Source organism: Episyrphus balteatus, chromosome 1 (assembly GCF_945859705.1).
Source record: "Episyrphus balteatus chromosome 1, idEpiBalt1.1, whole genome shotgun sequence".
NCBI lineage: Eukaryota > Metazoa > Arthropoda > Insecta > Diptera > Syrphidae > Episyrphus > Episyrphus balteatus.
In genome coordinates, this window is record NC_079134.1 from 88138301 (window position 1) to 88153700 (window position 15400).

The following is a 15400-nucleotide window of genomic DNA, read 5'->3' on the forward strand; positions in this document are numbered from 1 at the left end:
TCTCATAGTAATAATCGCCACTTATTTGGGGAACTATCTCGCAAACAAAGCGGGCTAATTAATTATCACATGCAGATAAATCAAAATTAATTGGCGGAAAGCGAAGCGGAAAAAAGTTTGCTCACATGAGCGCGAATTTTTATTTTCACACCTCAAAATTGATTCTCCCGTGGGCAAATTTTTTTTCCGCTTCGCGTTTGGCTTGTGCAATTTAAATAGATTCTCATGTGAGCAAATTTTTTTCCGCTTCGCGTTTACCGAGATATAACATAAACATCTTTGGTGTGCGGTATTATCATACAATTGCCAAAACGGGATTTTTTCATTTAATGTATTCAATGTTTATTCAAATGTTTTAAAAAGCTTTTGAATAATTGTATAAATGTTGAAAATTGAAGTAAAACCAAGTTTGAAAGTTGGTCTTATTTCACTTGGACTAATTTCATGACACCAATTGAACATTTAATGAAGAAACTTTCGAAAATTGAGGATTGTTCAGGTTTTGAATACTTATTGAAGTAATTTTCTTAAATTCACTCGAATTTAAAAGAAATTTGATAACTTTTTTTATAAATGTTTTGGAGAGTTATTGCGAAGAAAATTAGAATATGAGAACTCAGCCGCATTATGAATTTTTGCTTTCCTAATTGGTTATAAATTTTTAATCGATGGGCCAAAAGTCCACAGGAATTTTGTGTGAACCACCCAAGTGGGTCAAAAGTCCATAATTGATTTATGGAGCTATGGCCCACACTAGTGAGCCAATAGTTCATTATGGACTTTTGGCCTGTGGACTTTCGACCCTGCACCCTTTTTTGTATAGACTTTTTTGTCCTTGGTTCTTATCCCAAAAGCAAACTTTTTGCCAAGTCTCATGAGTGTAACAATTTTTTTTTAAATGCCTATTTTTCTTGTACTATTAACAATTTCAACCGATTTGAGCGAGCCAAAGACGAACAAAATTATAACACTTTTTTACATATTATTAAACCATAAATTCTAATACAACTTTTGACCACTATTACATTACAAAATTAGATTATGTACTTTTTTTCGGCCATACAAAAGTGAATCACCCTACTTGTCAAATGTTACAACCTTGCATTTTTGGTCGAATTTGTGACACAAACTATCAGCATAGTGCAACGCAGTGTAAAGTGTGTCAAAGTCGGACGGTGGAAAGTTTATGAATGGAAGAGGAATGATTTTAGTTTTCACGCTAAACAAGCCAGCTGTTATTGGAACATCATTGATGCCATTACACTTTGACACCAACCAAAGGGTGTCATTTGGTTGTAACTAACTTTCTAATGGAATTACTCTAAGTTCTCCAGTTGATTTAGCACAAGGCTGTTTTTTCAACTTTTGCATTCGTGTGTCGGATTCTTTTTCTATTGAAGTAGATGGAGCGATGCATCTTATTCCAAGAATGAAATGTATTGAGTCCATCTAACGATCTATTGTTCTGACAATAAAGTCGTTATCGAACACAAATTGGTTAAATGAACCGCTGGAATCAGGCCGTGTATGGCATATAGCTGATATCTCCAGCAACTGAGCTTCATAGTATGAAGAACAAAATCCTAAGCTTGAGATAAAGTTCACCAACTTCTTAGATCCTAGCTTTCTGTATATTAATAAGGCAAGGCTGGTCAGTATTGGTGACATGAAAGGTCTGGGGCGATGCACTTCCTCTTTCTATTTTCAATGTCCATTTTTTTTTTTTTTACTACAAGAGTATCAAGGAATATTTTTAGATTCTTAGACACACAATCGTCGTCAACGTTTTTGAAAAGATCTTTAACGGTTTCAGTACAAAAAAAATACATTTAGTTGTTAAGTCAAATCCCGGTAATGCAGAGCGTCTCATAGGGACATGTGTCTGATTTGCTTCTGCTGAGATGGTGGAGTTTGATGTAGTTTCTTGTGCAGCCTGCTCTTCACTCTGACTTTTGAGATCAGGGGTCGAACTACGGAATACTTTCGTTAACGTATGGTTGCTAAGTGTCCCTATCTTCTTCTACTTATTAAATTGAGAGAACAATAAACAATACGTTAACGTATGACCGTTATCATGTGCGGTAATTCGACCCCAGCTTTTATTGTGGTAGCCCTTGTATAATTTTTTCGGCACGAAGTATGTACCTACTTTTATAATAGAAAGATCAGTTACTCTGAGTTTATTATCGTTTCTGGCCTCGCTAGCAGCTAACAAGGAATCAATTCCCTTTTTATGTAACACTGTTACATCTACTATAGAAGATTTAAGGTTTTTCCATACTTTTCTGTCATCGTTGCACCTATTAATAAGAACTTTTACAAACACATGATCTAAAACCAATACATATTTGTATGTTTTATATGAAACTTACTATTGACTTTAAATTCTATTAAGGATATATGAATGTATTGTTAATGATAGGATTTTGTTTAAAAATTGACTTTGAGCGTAGTTCTGTAATAAACTATTAAATTTTCACAAAACACTTACTACACATCAGTTTAAACTTCACTCGCCAAATTTTGATTCAAACAACGAGATTTTTCACTTAAGACTTTTGAAGCAAACGTAATATATTTTTGAATAACTCATGGCAAACTAACTAAATTCACAAAAAAAATTGAAATTATTACCGGCGGAGCATAAACGGTTATTATAAAATGAAAGCTACTTATGAACCAATAACTACAGCTGATTTTTTTTTTTAACTATTACAGATACAAAAATAGATACAATGTTTTTTAGGACTTTTAGTGAGCTTTCTTTTCGCTTACGATTACACAGATTAACAAGGTTTTTGGTGCCGAGACTAAGATATACTTTTCTATAGGTTTTCGGTGTGCTAAACTCGAATCCCAAGTCAAAAATATCCTATCAGCGCTATAGCTGTAGGAAACCGTATGTATTCGTTACTTAAATGCGGGTATTCACTTCAGTAACGAGTAACGAAACGTTACTGCCCAAATAATTTCGTTACTCGTATGTTTCGTTACTAGTACTGAACAAGTAACGAAACATGCGAAACATACGAAACGTGCGAAACGTGCGAAACATACGAAAAATACGGAACATACTAGTAACGACGATACTCCAATTCCAATACCAATTTGGATTGGATATACGAAATGCGAAACGAAAACAAAATGGTACACTGCATTTGTCGTGTGCGCATTATTTCGCATCTCGTATCGGTTCGGTATCATCATTTATGTATTTTACCATTTTGTTGTTCTGTTTTTGTGTATGTATATCAAAACGGGTAAATAAGAATTCTGTTTCTTTCTCTTTCGTACCTGTTTTTTATGGACATGTGGGAGTGAGATATGTGAAAGTGTGTTTGAGTGTAGTGTAGATACATTCCAATTAGAATACCAATTTGGATAGGTATACGAAATGTGAAACAAAAACAAAATGGTACACTGCATCTGTTGGGGCGTAGCCGTACTTGTATTCTGTTTTCTCCTTTTGTAATTAATAAAAAGAATTTTTCTTTTCCTTTGTTTGATTTGTTTAATTTATTTTATTCTTTAGTTTGATTCAAACAAATAATTACAATTTTGGTTTTATTCGTGGTTTTAATTTTTTGTTTTTTTTTTTTTTTTGATTTCAAGTAGGTACTACTTTCTTGCTTGTGTGTGGTGAGGTGGTGTCTGACATGAGTGACGACAACTTTGAATGAGAATATGGAATGAATTTTACTGAATGAAATGATTGAATGGTTTTTTATTTTAGGTTGGCTGCAATGACAATTTTTAAGTTTGGACCGGGAGGAAACGAAACATGGGCGTGTTCGGGAATGAGGATAATTTGCGTTCCGCAATTTTCCCTAAAACTGAGTACGCTTTTTACGTATTCGTTTGCGGTTCCCCTCGGTAGAACATTCTGAATTGAACAGCATTTATCGCATCTCGTATCGGTTCGATATCGGTATCATCACTTCATCACCACGACGCAACCAATCTGTTTATGGCCTTTGTGTTAATAGTTGATATTTAGCTTAAGAATGTACAAAAGTTTTTTGGTTTTTCGAAAAATTAGTTTGTTATCGGTGCAAAATTTTCAACACAAAAAAAAGCAGAGAAAACGAGGTTTGAAAATCACTCTCAATAGAAAAAATAAATGAAAAATTGTTCGACATGGTTGTATTGAAGTGTTAATATTTCGAGATCTGCGCGTTGCACTTTTGAAATAAAGGTCTCTAAAGAATTGTGATAAGATTACTGAAAGAATATAAACAAAAAATTACTCAAGTTTTGTCTAAAAATTTGGAAAAAAATCAAAAAAGTTTCCACGTTTGATTAAAAAAAAAACGAAAAAAATTCAATATAGCTACCTTTAAACTCTTATTACATGAGAATGCCGCAACTAATTTTAATGTTTATGACCTTAAAATGTAGCTTAGATTATAGAAATTGTTTTTGGTTTTTTTCAAAAAAAAAAATTTTTACACCCTTATACCAATGTACGAAACATATACTTAAAATACCAAACATACCAAACGTATGAAAGACATGGAATATACGAAATGTACGAAACACACGAAGCATGCGAAAGTAACGAAAGTAACGAAACATGCGAAACACCCGAAACATACGAAATATGCGAAAAATGCGAAACATACGAAAGTAACGAGTAACGATATTATTGATGCGGGTACTAGTATCAAAAGTAACGTATACATGCGGGTACTCATTTTGTCGTTACTTTTACAGCCCTAATCAGCGCCCATTTTTGAAATGTTACCGTTAGAAGATGCAAAAAAAACTACTTTTGAGGTTATGCTTTTATGTGAAGACATTTTTTTTAATATAAATTATAACAGTTTATTTAAGAACTATTTTCCTTCTTTCAAGATCTTTTTAAATCTTTTCGATATCTTTTTTATTCTTCGAGATATCGTCGGTTTTTTGGCTTATTGTAATAATATCAGTGGCAACACTGGTCCTATTTAACTAGTTTTATTATTGTTTTGTAAATTTAAATTTATCTAAACTATTAGATTCGCTGAATAAGTGAATATCTATGTACCTAATTAGTATTTGATGGTAAATTTGTACTTATTCTGTGCAATTTTGTAAAAATAAATTACATAGTTGGATAATTTTTTTTTCAGGTTCTATTCCTCTAAATTGAGTGTTTTTTTTTTTTTCTTTTGTCCACCTACAACCTACATTTACATTCATACACCCTTGTATTAGTTTTTGTACTATTTCTTACTTTTATATTTTTTTTTATTTTAACCAGTATTTTTTCATAATTATGCTATTTTCCTACGTATGTTAGCTTATTTAGTGTTTTAAATTGCACTTAATTAACTTAAAAGTCTTAATGATTTCATTTTTCTGCTCTTGTTATACACCCACCGAAATAATTATAAAGGCAGTCGATTTTATTCGTTTTAAAACCATATAAAGGATATTTAATTTTTACTCCTTGCACGAATAAGATGACAAGTATATACTGGATTGTTTGACACCCTTTATTTTTATTTAATTCGTTAAACTTAATTTTAAAAATTATTTTTTGAATTTCTGTTGCGAAATAATTATAAAGGCACAGCTGATTTTCACATTAAAAGTGTGGTTTAGCGAGATCAAATGTAACCAAAAGTAAGCAAAACTGTTGGAAAATGAATTTAACCCATTATGAACATTTTATAAGTAAAATTTTTCGGTTTTTTTTTTATAATAAGGCGTGAAAAACCCTTGACGCAGGCAGAAATGGGCAAAATCAAGGCTTACCATGAAAATTGATTGTCCAACCGCGAAAAATCTGGAGGAAAAGAAAGGTCCGATTGTGTAATTGATAATTTAATTTACAAAGATAACAAGTATGGTTACCTAAAACGATCAGGACGGAAGCCTTTGGTCGAAGAGAGAGCCAAAAGTGACAAAAAATGAAGTAATTTTCGTGAGAATTTGACAGCAAGAGAAGCTTTCGAGAAAATAAACTTGGTAGTGGAAGAACGACAAGTGCAGCAAATAGTTAAGGGGGAATTAAGTAATTCCTACAAAAGAAAATGTGGAAAACCGGCGCTCTTGTCAAGGCATAAACTTTCCCGCCTTCGCCTCGGTGAAAAGTATAGATTCTAGGATCTCGTCGGTTCAAATCCCAACGAAAGCCTTAACCCCTTGTAACCCAACATCGTAAATTTTAAAATTAATAATGTAAATTGAAAGGGCTTTAGCTATAATAAAACACGTATTTTTTAAAAATTCAATAAATTCATTATTTGCTTAGTTATTTCGAAATTTACGCAGTAAAAAAAAAAGTTTAAATAATTTATTTTTGTATATAAATGCAAAAATTCAAACAAAAAGCTATCTAATATTTATTTTTAGGCGCATTCCTAAAATCCAAAAATAAAGCCCCGTTAGTTTATGCACGAAAAATATTTTTTCTGAATTTCGTAGTTTTTACATAAATTTACTTGTTTTCCAAAAAAGCTATAATAAAACACGTATTTTTTAAAAATTCAATAAATTCATTATTTGCTTAGTTATTTCGAAATTTACGCAGTAAAAAAAAAGTTTAAATAATTTATTTTTGTATATAAATGCAAAAATTCAAACAAAAAGCTATCTAATATTTATTTTTAGGCGCATTCCTAAAATCCAAAAATAAAGCCCCGTTAGTTTATGCACGAAAAATATTTTTTCTGAATTTCGTAGTTTTTACATAAATTTACTTGTTTTCCAAAAAAGCCGAACTTTCAACATTAACAGCCAATTAAAAACTATTGGTGCTATTTATTTGAAATATGGCGCATTATTTCGATAAAGCAATTCTTAAAGATTATGTAAGAAGTTTTAAAAGAATAAAAATATGTTTTTTACAGCTTTTTGGTGATCTTTTTCGGTTTGTTACAGAAATGTCACATGGGGCTACAAGGGGTTAATATTTTTTTTTTTTTTTAATTTAATTTTTAATTTTTGTGTCTTGTTTTTAATTTAATTTTTAATTTATAATGGTTTGTTCAGCTAAAAATTGCCCTGAGGGTCCTTCTTCGTCCCTTTTTGCATGTTTTGGACCATGTGGTAATCTGTACCATGCAAAGTGCATTGGCTCAACTAATGCATTTATTGGTACTGTACAGATTGTCGTAAATTTTCTCTTTCTCAACTGGCATTTAAAATGTCTTCCTTTAAAATTGACATTACAAAACTCTCTAAAGGATTCCAAGAACTGCTCAATGCTTTCAACATTGCAGTATCTAATCTAAGTTCGTTTTCTCTCACCAATGAAATGATAGACAGCTCGACTTCTACTGAAGATCTAGTCCCCGTACCTCAACCTATTAATATTTCAACTATTGAAGAAGATCTCCTTGCTCAATCTGGATCAGGTAGAACATTTTGAACATGAACCTAAGGGAAATAACAACAAAAATAAAAGATCTCGAGACACTTCTCTAAATGTTAAAAATTCTGGGCCACCCCTAAACGAACTAATACTAGTAATATTATTTCCGATCAACCTGTTCACATAACTACTCTTCCGCCGGTATCTGTCAAGGACGTAGAAACTTCCGTCATTGATAATAGTATTTCCGATACAAAGCCTTTCAAAGCAGTTTCTAAACCAAGATCCATTTTTATTAGTCGCTTAGACCCAGAAACACTTCCAGAAGATATTATTTCTTACTTAGTAGCTAAAAACTGTATTCCCTCCCATTCCGCAATTAAATGTTCAAAAATAAGTAAGCCTGGTAGTTTTATTTCGTCTTTCAAAATTATAACGAATCCGAAATACTTTGATTCTATCTGTGATGTTAACATCTGGCCATCAGAAACATTAGTAAAAGAATTTAATAATAACAATAAAAAAAATCCCATTCAGCCAAAATTCCATCGGCAAAAAACTCAAACGGCTCACCCTCTTTTACCAAAACGTAAGAGGGCTCCGTAGTAAAACAGCAGATATTTTTAGGAACTCTCAAGCATTCCCTCATGATATATTTATTTTAACTGAAACTTGGCTAAATTCAAGTTTCTTGGACACAGAACTTTTTTGTCAAGAATTCTTAGTTTATAGAAAAGATCGTCATATTGGAGTTGCAAAAGAACTAGGAGGGGGTGTTCTCGTTGCTGTACGAAATAAAATTGTTTCTTCACCCGTTTCTTTCACTTTCAAACTTTCACTTGAATTAATTTGTGTGAAGCTTTCTTTTGAAACTAGATTCGTATACATGATCAATGTATATATTCCCCCAAAAAGCTCGAACGTTGTTTATACTGCACTTTCTATGGCAATAGATTATATAAAGGACTTGTCTTGCTCCAATAGCAACATTTTACTTGTAGGAGATTTTAACTTACCACACATTGATTGGATTCTTTCTGAAGATGAGTCCTGTCAAGAAGCTTCTTTGACTTCTTCACAAACTGAACTTGCTTTTCTAGATAAAATTATTACTGCGGACTTACAGCAAATAAGCTGTATTAAGAACTCAAAAAATCGAATTCTCGATTTGGTCTTTTCTTCTGACGCTATTAGTACTCTTGTCCTAGAGTCTAGTTCAGGAATCACTAATATAGATCATTACCATCCCCCTTTGGATATTTTCCTTGACTTAATCAATCATGTTTAATATTTGCTGACGACATGAAGATATTCAAAATAACACGGTGTTACAAAAATGAGGTTTTAAAATATACGCGGGCGGAGACTTATCAGGTTTTGTAGAGCTAGTCGCACTGAATACGAAACGATATTTGAAAATCCCCTAACACCCCCAAAATCTGGGGTTACGGGCAAAAAACGGTTTTTTGGGCCTTCACCAATTGAAAAAATTCTAGCTTCGACAATTTTTTACCCATTTTCGATTTTTTTATAGTTTCTGATAGAAGATAAATATACCTTTTTAACAATGTATAAAACATGTAACTCGGTTAAACCACTTAGAATTTATAAGATGTCAAAGTTCAAAAATTCAATTTTTTTTGTCATTTGCCCAACTTCGGCATCAATTTAAAGTATATGTTTTCAAAACAACATGCTATTTAAAAAATATATTCTAAAACTATATCTATTTCCCAATTGATCGAGGTATTTTTTCTGAAAATCACTTCAAAATTGGCTTAGAAAAAAAAAATTTTCGATTTCAACCCAGATACAGAAATTCGAACTTTTAGGTATAGAACAAAAATGTTGTTTCGGCACGTAGTAGGATAAGTTGGACGCCAGGATTTGATGAAGGGTTTTTGTAGAGGAGCTCAATACAAAATTTTTTTTTCTTTGGGAAGGGGGTCTATCTCCCCCCGTTTAGGTGGGAGGGGCATTTTTCTAAAAAAAAATTATCAAAATAAAAACAAATTATTAAAAAACAACGGCATTACTTACAGTAATAAATGATACCATTTCCAAAAGGCAAAATTTTGCATTTGATTCTAATTTTTAAATCAATATAATATTACCAATAGTTTTTGAAATAATCGATTTCAAAGTTAAAAATAGGGGAACAAATATTTTTGAAAACTCATTTTATACTATTTTTGTCCAGATTGTGAATTTTAGTAAATAAATTACTTAGACAGAAAACTGCCTCAATTAATTCGAAGATTTGAACTTTTACACGTTGACTTTCATAGAACAAACCATGGCATACATGAACCTCTTAATCGTATGTGTAAACTTTTTAACTTAAATACATCTTATATCGACTTTAATATTAATAAGGTGGGATTGAAAACAAGTTTTCGGACCAGTGCACCACTATAGTAATTGTTTTTCAATGTCTGTATTAATTTTATGATGTAATATATGTTAATTGTTAGTTTTGTATCGTAGTATATATTTTTGTGTATGTGTAATTTACTAACCACTAACACATGCACTAATGATGAGCCTCTGATTGTGGATCGTAGCCTGCTCTAAGCTCACTACATCGGAAATTTCTGAAGTGAAAAAAAAAAAATCACGTTTTCATCTCCTTTTTGATAAATTTTCTAACGGTAATATTTGGAAAACGGGAGCTGATAGGATATTTTTGACTTCAGATTCGAGTTCAGCACATCAAAAACCTATAGAAAAGTATATTTTATTGCCCACACCAAAAAAATATTACATTTTGTAGACCAGTGTTATTTTACGTAGTACACGAAAACCCGTTTCAAAAAATTTTTTTTTGGAAATTTATTTAACTTTAATTTTGTAGAAGAAATTTTTTTTCTACGACAAACAATTTTCATGATAATCGAGAAAAACTAAGAAAAACGCTTGTTTCTGTTTTTTTTCCGCTGGAGTTTATTTATAAACCGTTAGATACGAAAAAATTCATGAAAATTTATAAAATTTAATGAGCTTTATTTTTGTACAACAAAATTTTTCAATCCGACAAGCACTTTTCAAGATAATCGAGAAAAACGCTTGTTTCTGTTTTTTTTCCGCTAGTGTTAATTTATAAACCGTTATAAAATTTAATAAGCTTCATTTTTGTAGAGTAAAATGTTTCCATCCGACAAGCACTTTTCAAGATAACCGTGAAAAACAACTAAAAAATCTGCATGTTTCTCCCGTTTACCGCTAGTGCTCATGTCGGATGTGTGTGCCAAATTTCAAAACTGTTGTCCATGATCATCCGCACGTTGGTTACCGGAACCCCTCGCTTTCTCTAGGACACCCATATCAGATCTCGTGGTTGTCTATCGAATGCCTAATGATTTGGGAGATGAGAATCGTGAGCCATTTACACCAAATGTCTACCATCTTTTTCCAGAACTCAGAGGGTATTTCGTCTGGACCAATCGCTTTTCCTTTCTTGGAGTTTTTTATCGCCACGCTAACTTCTTCGACTGCAAGGTCGGGTACTTCTTCTTAATTAGGTTCGGCTGTTGGAAAGTAATCCTGAAAAATTGCTCATTTAGGAGATCGTCACAATACTGTCGTCATTCACAAGTAGTAGGCCTTGAGTATTAATTAATGAGCATTCCTTCTCATTTGAGCGGCAATTTTGAAGATCGCTGCACCTCTGTTCAGCTTAGCATATCGCAGTTTCTGGAGAGCCTGGTTTGCATCAGCACCTGGATCAGATATTTCCCCAAGCTCCTAGCAGTGACTTCGTCTTCACCAAGCAAGGTCTTTGCAGCCTCTTTGTTTGTTTGCCGCCTTCGTCTCCATAAAAAATTCTATCAGTAGGAGACGGTGTTGCTGGGCGATCGCTTCTCCTAATATCACTTTGCAGTCTTTCAATAGCGGCTTCATAAAACTAGATACAAGATGGTAGTCGATTCTGTGTTACATTTTCACGGCTGCTATAAGTGAACATGGTATTTAACACTATAAGACCATTTCACCTGCACATGCTTAGAATTTCTTCACCAGGAGGGTTCCTAGCTCCGTATCGAAGGCCACCATGACAGTCCTCATAGTCTGTGTTTCCGTTCCCCACATGTCCATTTAAATATCCATAAACAAACAAACGATCTTCCTTATAATGAGGTTGTGAAAGTCTAACCAGAATGCATCTTTTTCCACCTGCTCACATCCAATTTGGCGAGCATATGCACTGACTATATTATTATTTATTTATTTATTTAATTTTTATTTCGAAAAAGATTTAAGTATAACAATTCATTATTAAATAACATACCTATTAGATTTCATAAATTAATTCAAAATAAAAATTAGTGACATTTATATTTATAAAATAAACAGAGTTAATGTCACTTCAAGTAATTTAAACATACATATATTATTTGGGTGGGGTGACCCTTAATGGAAAAAAAGAAAATAATACTTCAAGCTGAGGTAGGTACAGTACATAAATATTAGAATATTGAAGTTGAGGTATATCATCCAGGGCCGTCTTTAACTATCTTGGGGCCCTTGGGCACACAAGAATTTGGGGCCCTTTTGGAAAGTAAAATAAGTACAATGGTAGGCTTAAAATCAATGGTTGGTTAAAAAGGGCTGCCAATATATCGTTCCATATAAAGTACCTAGTGTCTTTATTATTGGTAGGGGGTGCCAATAATACGCGCATTGAGACATCAAACGTTGCCACTGCCAATAATTGTACATTTTATACTGCCAATAATTTCCCTGTACCGGTTATAAGTTTCTGTTTGAAGAATTGGAAAAAAGAGCTCAAACGGATTGATAGATTCGCTAAAAACTCGATACAGACGATTTGTACGTGATTTCCAAGAGCCGTTATTTTCTTTTCTTTTCTTTTCTTTTCTTTTCTTTTCTTTTCTTTTCTTTTCTTTTCTTTTCTTTTCTTTTCTTTTCTTTTCTTTTCTTTTCTTTTCTTTTCTTTTATTTTCTTTTCTTTTCTTTTCTTTTCTTTTCTTTTCTTTTCTTTTCTTTTCTTTTCTTTTTTTTTCTTTTCTTTTCTTTTCTTTTCTTTTCTTTTATTTTCTTTTCTTCTCTTTTCTTTTCTTTTCTTTTCTTTTCTTTTCGATTCTTTTCTTTTCTTTTCTCTTTTTAATTTATTTTATTTTAATTTATTTTATTTTAATTTATTTTATTTTATTTTATTTTATTTTATTTTATTTTATTTTATTTTATTTTATTTTATTTTATTTTATTTTATTTTATTTTATTTTATTTTATTTTATTTTATTTTATTTTATTTTATTTTATTTTATTTTATTTTATTTTATTTTATTTTATTTTATTTTATTTTATTTTATTTTATTTTATTTTATTTTATTTTATTTTATTTTATTTTATTTTATTTTATTTTATTTTATTTTATTTTGTTTTATTTTATTTTATTTTATTTTATTTTATTTTATTTTATTTTATTTTATTTTATTTTATTTTATTTTATTTCATTTTATTTTATTTTATTTTATTTTATTTTATTTTATTTTATTTTAATGTCTCCTTTTTAACGGATATCTCCAATATAAAGTTTTCGAGATATTGCAATTTTCTCAAAAACGGATAAGGATTTTGCTTTGAAAAAAAACATGTAATGCTGCAAATAAGGACGCACTTTTGAAATAAGAAAAATATTTTTTTGAACCGTTATTAACGGTACCTACTTGCCATAGAACCGATTTCTTAATGTAAACGACACAACCGATTTTAATGAATATTTTGATATAAAAAGGTTTATACAAATATTAAAATTAAGAAAACTTAAAAAAAAAATTATCAAAACATTGATGTACCGTCGATGAGCCGGCAATAGTTTTTTCTTAAACGTTTTCTAACGGAAATAGTATTGATGTTTTTTTGCCAACGAATTGATTCTTTTTTCGTCTTTTAATACGAATCTACACATATTTTTACACTGATTTTAACACGCACTACAAATTTGACAGTTTCGCGAACTTCCAACGAAATTATTATTTAAGGAAAAAGATAATGGAAGAGAATTCGTTGTTTTAATCAATAATAAATAATCTTACCTACAGTGGAAAAAAAAGTTATTTTTCTTGTTTTTTGAAAATATTATTGTCTTATTTTTTGGAAAATTTAATTTGGGTTTGCACTGAAAATAATAAATTTCGTAAAATTACGAAAATCTTTTCATACACTACATTTTCGTTGGCCCAACGAAACTTTCGTTGGCTCAACGAAAATATGTAATTTTTCGTAATATGAAAACCTTCATCAATTAATGAAAACGTTTCATACACTTTTTCTCCCTTTTTAGTGCCAAAAAATCCAATTCAATGAAAAGATTCATCAATTAACGAAAAATTTCATACTCATTTTAAAGAATGAAAATAAGAATTTTTTCCTTACTTTATCAAAGTTTTAATTAAGTAACGAAAAAATTCATTAACTTATGAAATTCAACATTAACTAACGAAAATATTCATAAACTTATGAAAATCTTCATATACTAATGAAATATTACATTGGCTTATGAAAAAATACATCAGTTAACGAAAAAAAATCGTTGCCTTACAAAACAAAAAAACGTAGACTTGTGTGCATTTCTCTTTTAATATTGAAAATTTAATCTTGTTGGATATAGTTCACATTAGGTTTTTGTTTAAAAATCCATTTAAGTAGAGCTGAATATAAACAATATTTGCGTATTGACGTCTCATTGGTGTCTCAGGATAAGTCAGTCAACTGATGAGTCCAAGTGAGTTCCACCGGGATAAGCGCCAATTTTTTGTTTGGACTATTAAATCAATGATTTAACAGGTCCAATTAAATATTTATAAAAAGAAAAATTAATGAAAAAATTCGTAGGTTAACGAAAAAATTCGTTACTCTACGAAAAGAATGTAAGAAAGAATAATCTACTAAAAAAATAATTAATACAACGAAAAGTTTCGTTAGCTAACGAATATTTTTTCGTAATTTAATTAAAATATTCATAAAATTTACGAAAAACTTCGTTAGCTTACGAAAGTTTTAATTAAATTTTACCTTAATTGATGAAAAAATTTCGTAAAGTGATGTAAAAATTCATTGATTCTCGATCAAAAATTTTTATGAAAAATTTCATTAAAATACGAAAGTTTTCGTTAATTGATGAAGTTCTTCATTAACGTATGAAAGCCATTTCGTTGAGCCAATTAAATTTTTCATCGGCTGAAAATTAATTAAATTTTCGTTGGCTCAACGAATTTTTTCGTTGTATTTACGTAAGGATTTGGTTCAGTGTGGTCGTTTGGATTTAAATGTCCGCATACAACGCCACATAATTTGTTTTCATTTTGAAAACATATTGTATTTTCCGTATAGGTGTAGAAAAAACTTTATTTGGTTGCCATATAAAACTAAAATTTTTTGGAAGATGGTCTGCCCGACAAAAATGTTTTGAGAATAAATGTGTGAGGATGGTCTGCCCGACAAAAATGTTTTGAGAATAAATGTGTGAGGGAAATTTTCGTTTCTTCGGGGCCCCCCTGAGAATGGGGGCCCTGGGCACGGGCCCCGTGTGCCCTTATGGTAAAGACGGCATTGATATCATCACAAAAAGGATTCATTTAATTACAAACACAAATCTAAAACAAACATTTTTTTTTTTTTTTTTTTCTTTTATGAATTTAGATACATTTTTTAATTATTTAGGTTTAAGCATTTAGCAAGCATTCAAGGTTATTGGGTTGAAAATCAAAGAGCCATGCCTTTAAATCTTTTTCATTATTTTTTGAAAAATTTGAAGTTCTTAGAGTCAGGGGTAATTTGTTGAAAATGCGACAAGAAGCTACACTGTAGAAGTTAGGCAGCGCTGTGGTACGGTATCTGGGAATCGAAATCATGTTCATTGAATTTACTCGCAGATTGTGACTGTCAAAAAATCTAAAGTTACGATTACCAGACCTACAGAAAAAAACTTTAAGTACTTTGAAACAGTATAAATGACGTACAGGAAGAATGTTCAGATATTTGAATAGGGGAAAACTAGGATGCAAACGATTTTTGTTACACATAATCCTTAAGATACGTTTCTGAAGTATTAATAATGGCTCGATTTTGTTA

General features: G+C 30.8%; 1 protein-coding gene across 5 annotated transcripts in view; it reads right to left on the reverse strand.

The window, feature by feature from the left end:
* Positions 1 to 15400, reverse strand: part of LOC129906924 (transcription-associated protein 1) — a 366133-nt gene that overhangs the window by 87226 nt on the left and 263507 nt on the right. The gene's annotated exons all lie outside the window — the stretch shown is intronic.